Genomic DNA, 12,594 nt, shown 5'->3' on the forward strand with positions numbered 1-12,594 from the left:
GTGGGAGTGCCAATTGCATGGTTCGCCTAGGGCACCAGTTGCTGGCAGCTAGTCTTGGGATGTCCTTGCACAGACTGACATAGGTGCTGCAACCCTTAAGGCAGGTCTATGCTAAAACTCATTGCTCAGGGCACGTGGATTTTTCACTCTTGAACAATGTAGTTATACCAACCTAACCCCTCACCTAAATAGCTCTTGGCCAGTGGGGATGTGACTACGTAGCACAGTTATTTCGAAATAACCGCCACTGTTTTGAAGTAATAATGCAAGTGTCTACACAGCAATTTAATTATTTTGAAATAATTTCAAAAAAATGGATAGCTTAGTCTGACTTCTGTAAACCTCATTCCATGAGGAATAACACCTATTCTGAAATAGCTATTTCGGAATAACAGTAGTGTGGACACTTCACTGCTGCTATTTCAAAATACCACCTCCCCAGGGCCATTCTAACTAATTGATCCCCAGTGCCTCCTGAGGCTGTAAATCGAGGTAGCACCTCCACATTAGGGAAGCCTACCTCGGACTAATTTTGAGGTTTCCTTATAGTGTAGATGTGGTATTTCAAAATAACAAAGTATTTCTTCCAAAATAGCTTATTTTGAAAGAAGCGTGATGTGTAGTCATACTCTGGGGGAGCTTCTCCTATTGACATAGCTACCACCACTGAGGTGGATTAACTGTGCCAATGGGACTCTTCTGTGGGCATAGAAGGATATGTCTACATTGGCAAGATTTTGCACAAATACTCTTTAACGCAAGAGTTTTTGCGTTGGAGTATTTGTACAAGAGAGCATCTACACTGGCATGTGCCTTTGCGCAAAAGATGTGCTTTTCGGCAAGAGCATCTGTGCCAGTGCTCTTGTGCAAGAAAGCTCCGATGGCCATTTTAACCATTGGGCTTTCTTGCACAAGAAATTCAAGAGCAGTTGCACAAGAGGGCTTATTCCTGAGTGGGAGCATCATAGCTCTTGCGCAAGAAGCGCTGATTTCACACATTGGAACGTCAGTGTTCTTGCGCAAGAACTCCCCACCAGTCTAGACAGACAGCAAGCTTTTGTGCAAAATCATGCCAATGTAGACACAGAAGTGTCTTTAATACAGTGCTACAGCAGCACTGGTAATGAGTTAGGCACCTGCCTTGCTCCCCGCAAAAACAGCTAAAGGAATAGCTGTAACTTCTCCTCCCTTCTAACATGTGTCCCAGGAATGAAAGCAGTCACCTGGGATGTTGGAGACCTGTGTTCGTTTCCCTGCCCTCTGCTAAAGGGAGAAAAAATTTACACAGGGACTCCCACCTTCATAGGCAAGCTGTAATCACGGAGGGTATGTCTACACTACCCTCCTATTTCGAAATAGGAGGGTAATGTAGGCATACCGCAATTGCAAATGAAGCCCGGGATTTGAATTTCCCGGGCTTCATTTGCATAAGCGGGGTGCCCCCATTTTTAAATCCCCGCTCGTTCGAACCCCGTGCCGCGCGGCTACACGCGGCACGAACTAGGTAGTTCGAACTAGGCTTCCTAGTTCGAACTACCGTTACTCCTCGTGGAATGAGGAGTAACGGTAGTTCGAACTAGGAAACCTAGTTCGAACTACCTAGTTCGTGCCGCGTGTAGCCGCGCGGCACGGGGTTCGAACGAGCAGGGATTTAAAAATGGCGGCGCCCCGCTTAAGCAAATGAAGCCCGGGAAATTCAAATCCCGGGCTTCATTTGCAATTGCGGTATGCCTACATTACCCTCCTATTTCGAAATAGGAGGGTAGTGTAGACATACCCTGAGATATGGGATATCTTGATATGAGGTTTCCTGAATTTGTTCTACTATAGATAAATAGTGAAAGTATGATTGGGTCAGAGAGCACCCAAGCGAGAATAACCCTGTAATTCAGTGGTTAGGGCACCCTTAGAGGGGGCTATAGACCTGATGTTAAATCATGCTGCTCAAATTGCACTCCTGGGCTTGGATTATTGGGACATGCAGGTGAATTTGACTATTTGGTGCCACTAAGAAATATGTAACTATTGGTGAGAATCCTACTGGTGCTTTATTGATTTTCCTTCCAGCATGATTACTTCAAGCTAAAGCTAGTGACCTTCTCTTATGTACTTTGCCTTATCGTGTGGTTTCTTGCACGCTTTGTACTTTTTATTTAGACAATAAAAAATGGCTAACGGGAAAACAATGTTTCTTTATGTTAGAAGTATAGTAGCCCCACATGTCAATATTTCTTTTCTCCCCATGCACTTGGACTTCATTTATTTTTTTAAACACTTTGGCGTCTTTTAAGGAGATTTAAGTTTCAGAGCAAACCCGTTAGCACCAACTCGCTCAGCTTCATATTGCAAACTGGGCTGATCACATTTGTTATGTCTACCAGCTGATAGAGCTTTCTGAAAATATTTAGCCTGTAATGCAACCCTCCTAGTCTTCTGTTTTTATTGCAAATGTGCAATTAATCACCCTAATTGTTCCAATTACCCAGAAGCCCAAGTTATTATGATAAAAAATAATGAAATTAGACGATAGTCAAAGTTTGAAAGTTTAAATGTTAGCTTTAGTAAAGTGAAAATGAATTGAGGGAGTATTTATTTGTATACATGAAAAACTGGTGAATTTGTTCATTTATATCCTTGAAGAAAATTGCATGATCTATCTGAATAAAAAGGATGAAAGTTGCAATAATGTGCAAAATATTATTTGTGGATCTCAAAATACTTTACAGTTTCTACTCGATAGGTAAAATGAACATTATCACACTAGCTGTATAGACAAATAATCTGAAAAAAGAATGGTTAAGTAATGCATTTAAGACTATACAATGAGTCAATGACTGAGCTGTGAATAGAACTCATGCCCAAACCCAGCTCTAACTTCTAGGTAACATTACTTCTCATGTCATACCTTTTCATGAGAAGAACTTGAGGAAATTAGCATGCATGCACACAGAAAATAATGGTTAGGCAGTATTATAGTTGTAAATCAAATCAATAAGACCAAAGAAATTGAAACTACTGATCCCTTTTATTTCTGTTGCTAAATCTATCTAGGAGTTGCAATATATTAGTCTAGGTTATGCTTATAAAAGATAAATAATTGTTTTCCATTTTGTCAGTGCCCAAGCATACAGCATGTCTGGTCCTATGGGGTGGTAGGTCTGGGTAAATATTGATTTTTTAAAAAAATCATACCCATTATATTTTAGTTAGGGTTATGGAACAAAACTTCAATTCAGAAAGTGAAACTAAAACAGTTTTGTTCTTTATAAATTAAAGACATGGTTAAGAAATTCTCCCAAACTGTTCCTGTGCTAAGAGCTTGGATACTACAGGTTTCACTAATTTGGCATAATTTTTCACACCTAATTAGGTTAAAAAATTCCCACAATGATTCCAATCAGCCTTGGAGAAAAATAACTGTGGTGTAAGTGCTTCTCTTTAAAATTAAGTGACTTTTATATGTACAAGTAAAGCAAGTAATGCAATTTTATTTTGCAGGATATATCTAGTGTTTGCTTGAAAACTGTTTTGAAACAACAGGGCCTGATTCTCCTTTCACATTGGTATAATCCAGTGATGGGCAACCTAGGCTAGCGAGTGGTGCTCATGAGTAGCTTTCCATCTTAATGGGCCACAAGATTGTCATAACCAAAATGGTCTGCCAGGATAGGGTAGTTTTGCTAATTGCACCTTGCATACCTAGAATTTGCAGGGTATGCTAATTGAAAGTTAGCAACACGTTGATTGACTGCAGAGGAAGTGCATGGCTCTGACAGTCAATATCTTGTGCAATCAGCAAACCCCTCTCATTCCGTGTACTCGTGCTTTACATGTATGTCACTTAAGCACAAGTTGGATCTAGTTATCAGTCCATGAGAGGACCTTCTCAAGAAAGAATCAAGACTACTCAAGAGGGAGATCTTGGAGTGATTGTGGATAGTTCTCTGAAAACATCCACTCAGGCTATGTCTACACTACAGGGTTTTTGTGCAAGAAGTCTTTTGAGGAAGAGTTATTGAGCAAAAACTTCTTGTGCAAAAGTGCATCGACACCTCAAAAAGCATCACATGGACACTCTTGTGCAAGAAAGCTCTGATGGTCATTCATAGAATAGCCATCAGAGCATCTGTGCTTTTTCTGATAGGCTCTATTTGTGCAAGAAACCCCTGTGGAGCATCCACACATGCCTTTTTGCGCAACAACTGTAGTGCAAAAAGGAATTATGCCTTGTAGAAGGAGTTTTACCTACACCACAAAAAGCCCTCTATTCTGCCGTTTTACTTTCTATTTACGTGCACAAAAGCACTCTTGAGGCAGGGACGCTCTGAGGGTTCTTGCACGAAAACAACTGTTTTTGCACAAAAACCTTGTAGTGTAGACGTAGCCTCAATGTGCAGTGGCAGACAAAAAAGCAAATAGAATGTTAGGAATTATTAAAAAAGGAATAGAGAGTAAGACAAAGAAGTTCTTGTTGCCTTTGTATAAAACCATGATATGCCCACATTTTGAATACTGCATACAGATGTGGTCGCCTTATCACAAAAAGGCTATACTGGCATTGGAAAAGATTCAGAAAAGGGCAACAAAAATGATTAGAGGTTTGGAATGGGTCCCATATGAAGAGAGATTAAAGAGACTGGGACTTTTTCAGCTTAGAAAAAGAGGAGACTAAGGGGGGGGGAGGGATATGACAGAGGGGTCTAAAAAATCTTGACTGATGTGGAAAAAGTTAGTAAAGAAAAATTATGTATTTGTTCTTGTAGTATAAGAGCTAGGGGGCCACCAAATGAAATTAATAGGTAGCAGATTTAAAACAAACAAAAGGAAGTTTTTCTTCACGCAGTGCAGTGTCAGCCTGTGGAACTCCTTGCCAGAGGATATTGTGAAGACTAGGAATTTAACAGGGTTCAGGAAAGAACTACATAAATTCGTGGAGGTTAGGTCCATCAATGGCTATTAGCCAGGATGGGTAGAAATAGGGACCCTAGCTTCTGTTTATCAGAGGCTGGAAATGGATGACAGGAGAGGGATCACGTGATGATTATCTGTTCTCTTCACTCCCTCTGGGGTATCTGTCATTGGCCACTGTTGGAAGACAGGATACTGGGTGAGATGTACCTTTGGTCTGATCCAGTATGGCCATTCTTATGTTCTTCCTTCTTATCTCATGACAGCTCATTTTACTTAAGAACTTTTGATAAGGGACCTTGTTAAAGGCTTTCTGGAAATCTAAGGACACTATACCCACTGGATCCCCCTTGTACACATGCTTATTGACCTCCCCAAAGAACAGAGGCACAACTCAATCCATCTTACTATAAGCTGGCTCTTTGGAGACGGATTCCTGAGGTAGATACACATCATGTGCTTCCCGTGCCTAGAGAACCCCCTAGCCTAGAAGAAGCACCAGGAAATCCCTTACTCTTAAAGTAATAGCTGATCATTATAAGTTTTCAATAAACCACACTTTTTGCTACAAAAGTTATGCATTAATAAATGAAAAAGCCACCTTTCTTTCACTGCTGCAATTTAGTTGTAAAGTTCAAAACAGAAACAGCACTGAATGAAACTGGTTTAGATAAGAACACAATCCGGACCAACTCCATTGAAATCAATGTAGTGATGGATCAGAATCATGATCAAAATACATTTCTGCAAGAAGTTTTGCTAATTGTGCATCTGCTCTTCAGAGTTAAAATAAGGTAGTAATTAGAACCTTGAAATTCCACCTCTCCAAAGCAATATTTTCCCATGAAAAAGGTCTTTGAAAATCTTTGTACTGAATATAGTATTTCTAATAAGCTCTAGAATTTCAATAGTTTCAGTGAGGCTAGCAGATTTTGAAGAGTAAGACAATCTGAATGTACAATACATGCCCGTGTGTTTGTTAATTGGCTAGACAATAAAGTAACATAGCTTTTAATCAATTATCGTTTAAACTGGCTGTTCATTGCTACCCAGAAAGCAAAGAAAAAAAACAAAAAAAAGATTAAAAATGTAAAAGGTATTTTTATTGGGGGGGAACTAATCTATTGCACTGTTGAATAAATATTTATGAAAAACTGAGAAGCCACATCATAGTAAGGACAAAAAGAGGAGCCAGTTAAACTTGTATACTTTGGTTCAGATTTCAGGTGCCAATTAGAAAACTGAATGGAGTGACATAGTATATTAAAGAATATCTAATTTATCATGCAATGTCAACATTTCTGGCATTTGACAGTTCTTGAAGTGTCAGTCCTGAGTCAACGCTTGTTAAATGTCCCAAAATCCCATTCGGAAGACTGAAGAGGGCTTTCATTGTTAATTCTCTAAATATAGTAGAAATGTGCATTGTGATAGGAGGACTTTGACATACATTACTTTGCTAAGCCCTCTTAAGGACAGGATTTAACTTTGTTAAAAGCATGTAGTAGTTGAAGCCAGCTCTGATATAAAAAAGCTGTCTATTTCAGAGAGGGTATTGACTGAAATAATATTTACTTGAGATAATGAGTGGATGGCTTTATGAGCTGACCTGCTTTATTCATCACTCAGGCTAAAAAAAAAAAAAGCTTAGGGAGAGATTTGACTTTAGGAGGTTTTTAGAACAAACTAGAATGTGAAGTGAACTGAATCTAATGTGATGGTGTAATTTTTAAATGATTGCCCTTTGACGGGGCAAATCTACTGCTACTTCTAAAATGACAGCACACTCTCGCTTTTTTGTTACTACAGGCAGTCCCCGAGTTACGCGGATCTGACTTATGTCGGATCCGCAGTTACGAACGGGGCCGTCTCCCTGGTCTCCAGCTGACCAGGGAGAGGAAGCAAAGCGGCGGAGCACGCGGGCAGCGGACAGCCCAGACGCGTCTGGACTGTCCGCTGCCCGCGTGCTCCGCGGCTTTGCTCTGCTTCGCTCCCCATCCCCCTGGTCTGCAGACCAGGGGGATGGGGAGCAAAGCAGTGGAACACGCGGGCAGCGGACAGCCCAGACGCGTCCCGCTGCCCCCCGTGGTCCGCGGCTTTGCTTCGGATGCCTGTGGTACAGCAGCTGGGGCACTGCCGGTTGGTTGCTCTGCCCCAGGCGTCCCCAAGTCAGCCGCTGCTGAAACTGACCAGTGGCTGACTACAGGAAGCCCCTGCCCCGGGCTTCCTGGAATCAGCCGCTGATCAGTTTCAGCAGCGGCTGACTTGGGGATGCCTGGGGTTCTTAAGTTGAATCTGTATGTAAGTCAGAACTGGCGTCCAGATTCAGCCGCTGTTGAAACTGATCAGTTTCAGCAGCGGCCGAATCTGGACGCCAGTTCCGACTTACATACAGATTCAACTTAAGAACAAACCTACAGTCCCTATCTTGTACGTAACCCGGGGACTGCCTGTATGCCGTAAATCAGTGCAGTGTGAATTACACTTCATACTCCTTAAGCAGCCATGCTGCAATTTATTATTATTATTATTATTGGGAATACTGGATGATCCCTGTTCATCCTCATGACATAATTTACATGATACACAAACAGCTTGGGAAAATGTTTATTTTTGCCCAGAAACTGCCACTAGACTTCAGAATGACAACTCTAAATTCTTAAACAGAAAATACTCCAGACAAACTCATGTGCGCTGTTTGGAATTTAGGATTACATAGCGCAATGTTGACTCATGTTGGTGATCATTTATCCTTATGGATGAGATGATCAACAATATGGGATAAGATTGCACAATCCCACCCATTTTTCAGAATTTTTAGGGTCTTCCCCAATTTCCTTCTTATTTCTTTTTAGCCCTTAACAATGGCACTATTTGGAAACAGAACAGCTTCACTAACTCTGATTTCTGAAGCTTTTGCTTTATTTTTACAAATCAATTAAATGTCTTTGTTGAAACTCCTCCAGTTCAATTACGGAATCATACACATTTGCTTTGGAAAGGGTAAATCACAGTTGTGGGGCCCAATCCTGTTCTTGCTCAAATCAATAAGAACAGGGTTGGGTGTTTGAAAGAGTGAAGTTATGCATTACCATTCAATGGTCAAAAGCATGGATGTCATATGTATTTGTGCCAGGGTGCTATTCGTAGCTATAAATTGAGTCCTTTGGAAGGCAGTTCCCTGCTTGCCTAGCACTTTCAGGGCACTGAGTGTATTTAGAGTAGGAGGGTTCTAAGCAATTTGGGTTTGGAAAGGGTTCAGAAAGGATCATAGAATCAGAACTGGAAGGGATCTCGAGAAATCATCAAGTCCATTCCCCCGCCCTCACAACAGGATCAAGCGCCATCTGGATCATCCCTGAAAGATGTTTATCTAACCTACTCTTAGGGTACGTCTAGACTACAGGCTTTTGTCAACAGAATTTTTGTCGACAGATACTGTCGACAAAGCTTCTGTTGACAAAGAGCGTCTAAACTACATTCAGTTCTGTCAACAAAGCAGCTTGCTTTGTCGACAAAACCTTGTAGTCTAGACACAACCCTAGATGCAATAATGCTTTCTGTCGACAGAAGGTGTTATGCCTCGTAAAATGAGGTTTACCAGCGTCGACAAAACTGCTGAGTGTTGTCGACGTTATGTCGAAAGAACTCAGCGGTAGTGTAGATGCAGGTATAGTTTTGTCGACAAAAGTGAACTTTTGTTGACAAAACCCTATAGTCTAGACACACCCTTACATATCTCCAATGATGGAGATTCCATAACCTCTCTAGGCAACTTATTCCAGTGTTCAACCACCCTGACAATTAGGAAGTTTTTCCTAATGTCCCACCTAAACTTCCCTTGCTGCAATTTAAACCAATTGCTTCTTGTCCTATCAGAGGTCAAAGAGAACGATGTTTCTCCTTCCTCCTTGTAATACCCCTTTAGGTCCTTGAAAACTGCTATCATGTCTCCTCTCCATTGTCTCTTTTCCTAACACACTCAGTTCATTCAGTCTTCCCTCACTGGTCGTATTTTCTAGACTTCTAATAATTTTTGTTGTTCTTCTCTGGACTCTCTTCAATTTCTCACTGACAGTTATAGGGTGCCTGATGAACCAATTAGCTATCCAGCTAGGTTGCTCAGAGAAGCAAGCAAGCTGCATACAAGTCTGAGCCATGGAGCAGGAAGGCAGTTCCATGTAATATATAGTATGTTATGTACCTGAAGCATAGATATAAAGAAACACTGGATGGAGGTATTGTGGGATATAGGGTATGCTGCCTACTTCAGAGGGCCTGCAAGCCAGGGTTTCCAGGAGGGGTGAATCCATTTAGTCTTGGTTTAAAAAAAAAATAAAAAAATAAAAAAAAAAGAATACCTGAGCCAAAGAATTTACAGTCTGATTTTGGATGGGATATAAAGGAGAGATGGTGAAGGAAGGGTAGGGTGACGGCAGTAAAGTTATCTGGTTAAGGGGTATGGATATCTTTGGGGTAGGATAGTCTTTGCAAAACTTTTTTTTATTAAACAAAAATATATTTACTTTGTGAGTATGTAGGCCCCAAGGTGGAATTTGAATGAAGAAAACCACATCACCTTTTTAATACCGTGTGTTCCTAACAACATGTTGCTGAGCATTTAAGCCTGTGACGTTCTGTCAGTTTGTACTAAGCTTAAGAATTGGCTGCAGAAAAAAAAATGTTTTAAAAAACATAAATAGTGCACATTAAGGGATTTTCTCTATAGTAACATAAAGATTAATAGTTTTACTATACTTTATATTGATCATTGAAACAACTTTTGATCTTAATCCATAACTTTATTAATTTTAGAGATTAAAAGTGAACTTTGGTGCATTTGTTTTTTAACCAAAGTAATGTGTAGAAAATGGAAGTCAGTATTCCTCTGTTATTGTACAGTAAGGGAATCTAAAGAACAGGATGTTTCACCATAATGAAGTTTCAGTGTTAATTCATAAGTGCTATTTCGCTTTGAAAACAGAGTTTTAAATTTCACATCCTTTTACTGTTACCGTGGAGCAATTTAATTTGATTCTGTATTTGAATACACACTATATATAGACTTCAATCAATTTCTAGCCCAATCAGAAGGTATGCATGTATATATCAAGGTCTCATTTAATATTGAAGTGTAGACTATTAGTCATATAAATGGTCCTTGTACATTAATGAAAGTAGGAGTTTGCAATATTGGATTACGAAAATCATATATTGGAATTATTCTTCATTTGTATTACTAAAGAACCTACAGTCTACATTTGTGTTTTGAGACTGGAGCCACATTGCACTAAACAAGAGTCCACTCCCTGCTCTGATGAAACTATTAATTCTATTAGACTAAGCCATACAGCTGAAATACTATGCTCTGCAGTATAATAGGCTGATACAGATACTATAGGCTAAATCCACAAAGGGCATCCACAAAGCTATTTATGGCCTGACGGCATCAAACTGTTCAACACCGAAGACCGAGGGAGATCCTCAAAGTAGGAGCTATGAATCATCTGCTTCCCTTGCCTGCAAGGCCTGATCTAGTGGGCAGTGTCAGAGCATGATTACCTGTGGCTAAAACCACATTAAGCATAGTCAAGGAGGAACTGGTGCTGTGGGTCCCCTCATGCCCTCTAGCTCAGTGACCCAGAGACAGAGACCTCTCTGCCTTACTTGGAGTCTGGACTTGCGCACACATCTCTGCCATGCCATGTGAGTGTTCTGACCACTGACCGACTGGGAAGGATCTAACTTTCTCCTCCCTGGTTCTGATGTGTGTGGGTGAGGTGCCTTGGAAACACCTACCAGATTATTTCACCTGTGGGGCTCAGACAGGGGAATCCCTCATTTGAGGATCCTGGTGGGGCTACAGACTGAGGTTGAACATAGGCACCCAGGAAATTTAGGCATCTATGGGTTGGGTGGCAGCTGAGCGGGAATTCTGAGGATCTAAATTTTGTACGTAGGCACCCTAATAGCTATTAGGTATCTGGTTGTAGTGTTGGTGGCTAGGCACTGAGACTCCTCCATCATGTAGCTGCTTTTGAACATTTATCCCTAGGCATCACAAAATAGAGACTGGCCATGTGAAAAGTGGCAAGACAAATCAGTTCTCACACCCGCAGCATTTCCATCAGCTGTGGCAAATGGCAGCAGACTACTTAAATGCCCTTTCTGCTTTAAGTCTTCTTTGTCCTCTCCTGTGGAATGAGCCACAACAGGAGGCAGCACTGGCTGAGTTTTAACTAAGCTGTGTGCGGTGGGCAGGATTTGTCCTCCGGCAGACCAAGCAGTGAGTTACTAATATTAATAGTTGCTAATACAAATAGGTAACAGTATTATGGCTGGTGCCTGAAGGTGCTAAAAGGATACCATTATACTAGGCATTGTATGCAGGCACCATGAAAACAATCCCTGCCTTAAAGAGCTTACAAGTTAAACAGACAAGGCAAAAAAGGGTGGAAGGGACTTGAGCAAGGTTACACAGCATGTCAGAGACTGAACTCAGGTCTCCTGCTGGCTCTATGGACTCCCAGGTGGTGGCCTACCTCGTAGGCCCACTATGTCTCTGTCTAGTACGGCAATCAATTCAGTGGTCCTGCATACTCATGTCAAGTAATCTTTAATCTTGTAAATGTAAGATTAGATTCCAGCTCCATTCACAATTTTCTGCCTTGCATCCCCTCTCCCTCTCCACTTACTTCTGGTCTATTTACTCTCTGCTACAACATCATGGGACACAGAACAGAACCTATTGTCCCTGGTTAAACGTATTGTAATTTTTTGCCTTAGGAAGATGTAATTGTTTCAATTGCAGTAAAATATAAAAACAATGTTTTGCACTGGGGAGCAGAAATATATGACATGCAATCTCTTCTTAATGCATTGTGCTTACGCAGCTTATTGAGCGAAGAGCCCATTTGTGCTGTAGGATAGGTTAGTCTGTAAAGTTATCTTGTGCAATATTCGAGAAACTCCTATAAACACTAGCCTAAACTAAACCCTTAAAAATGCTTTGATTGAAAAACTAAAAATGACTTTTCTGTGTCTTGTAAACGACTGATCTACAGAGACAGCAGAATTATTTTTCTTGTGCCATCATAACTCCAGCTTCCTTTCAGAAAGAGGCTTCTGATAACTAAACTTAATCTGTGTGATGGTGGGTAGATTTTATAACAAAGATTAAAATTTTCAAACTTCCTTTCAGCCCATTTCATGATCTTGTTAAAGCTTTCTTCATTGCTGCGTAATTCAACAAGTCTTCATACTAAAACACCCAGCGATAGCTCCTATGAAGTTTGGTCTCCAAAAATTTGTCCATAACTTTAGAAATACAGTTATAAAGATAGAGGTCTTGATTTTATCATCTCTACTCAGTTAATTGACAAGTATTTCCATTGAAGCCTAATAAGTCTATTTGCATAAAACAATTTTGGAAGCCACAGAACAAGTCCTATGGGCAATTAAAAATCTGTTTATTTCATGTCCACTTCAAATAGTTTTCACTTATTGTTTCTATCAAAACATTCATATTCCATTGTTACATTTTAAAAAATCTGCTCTTATTACAAGCATTCAAACTCATCCCTTTTATAACCTCAAAGACAGTTATACCAAGGATAAGTTTTCCCTATTGCTTTATGGAATTCTTACTGAGTTTTCATTTAAAAAGAGATTAGTCTATTATTTGGG

This window comes from Pelodiscus sinensis, chromosome 9 (assembly GCF_052426305.1).
Source record: "Pelodiscus sinensis isolate ZL-2025 chromosome 9, ASM5242630v1, whole genome shotgun sequence".
Lineage (NCBI taxonomy): Eukaryota > Metazoa > Chordata > Testudines > Trionychidae > Pelodiscus > Pelodiscus sinensis.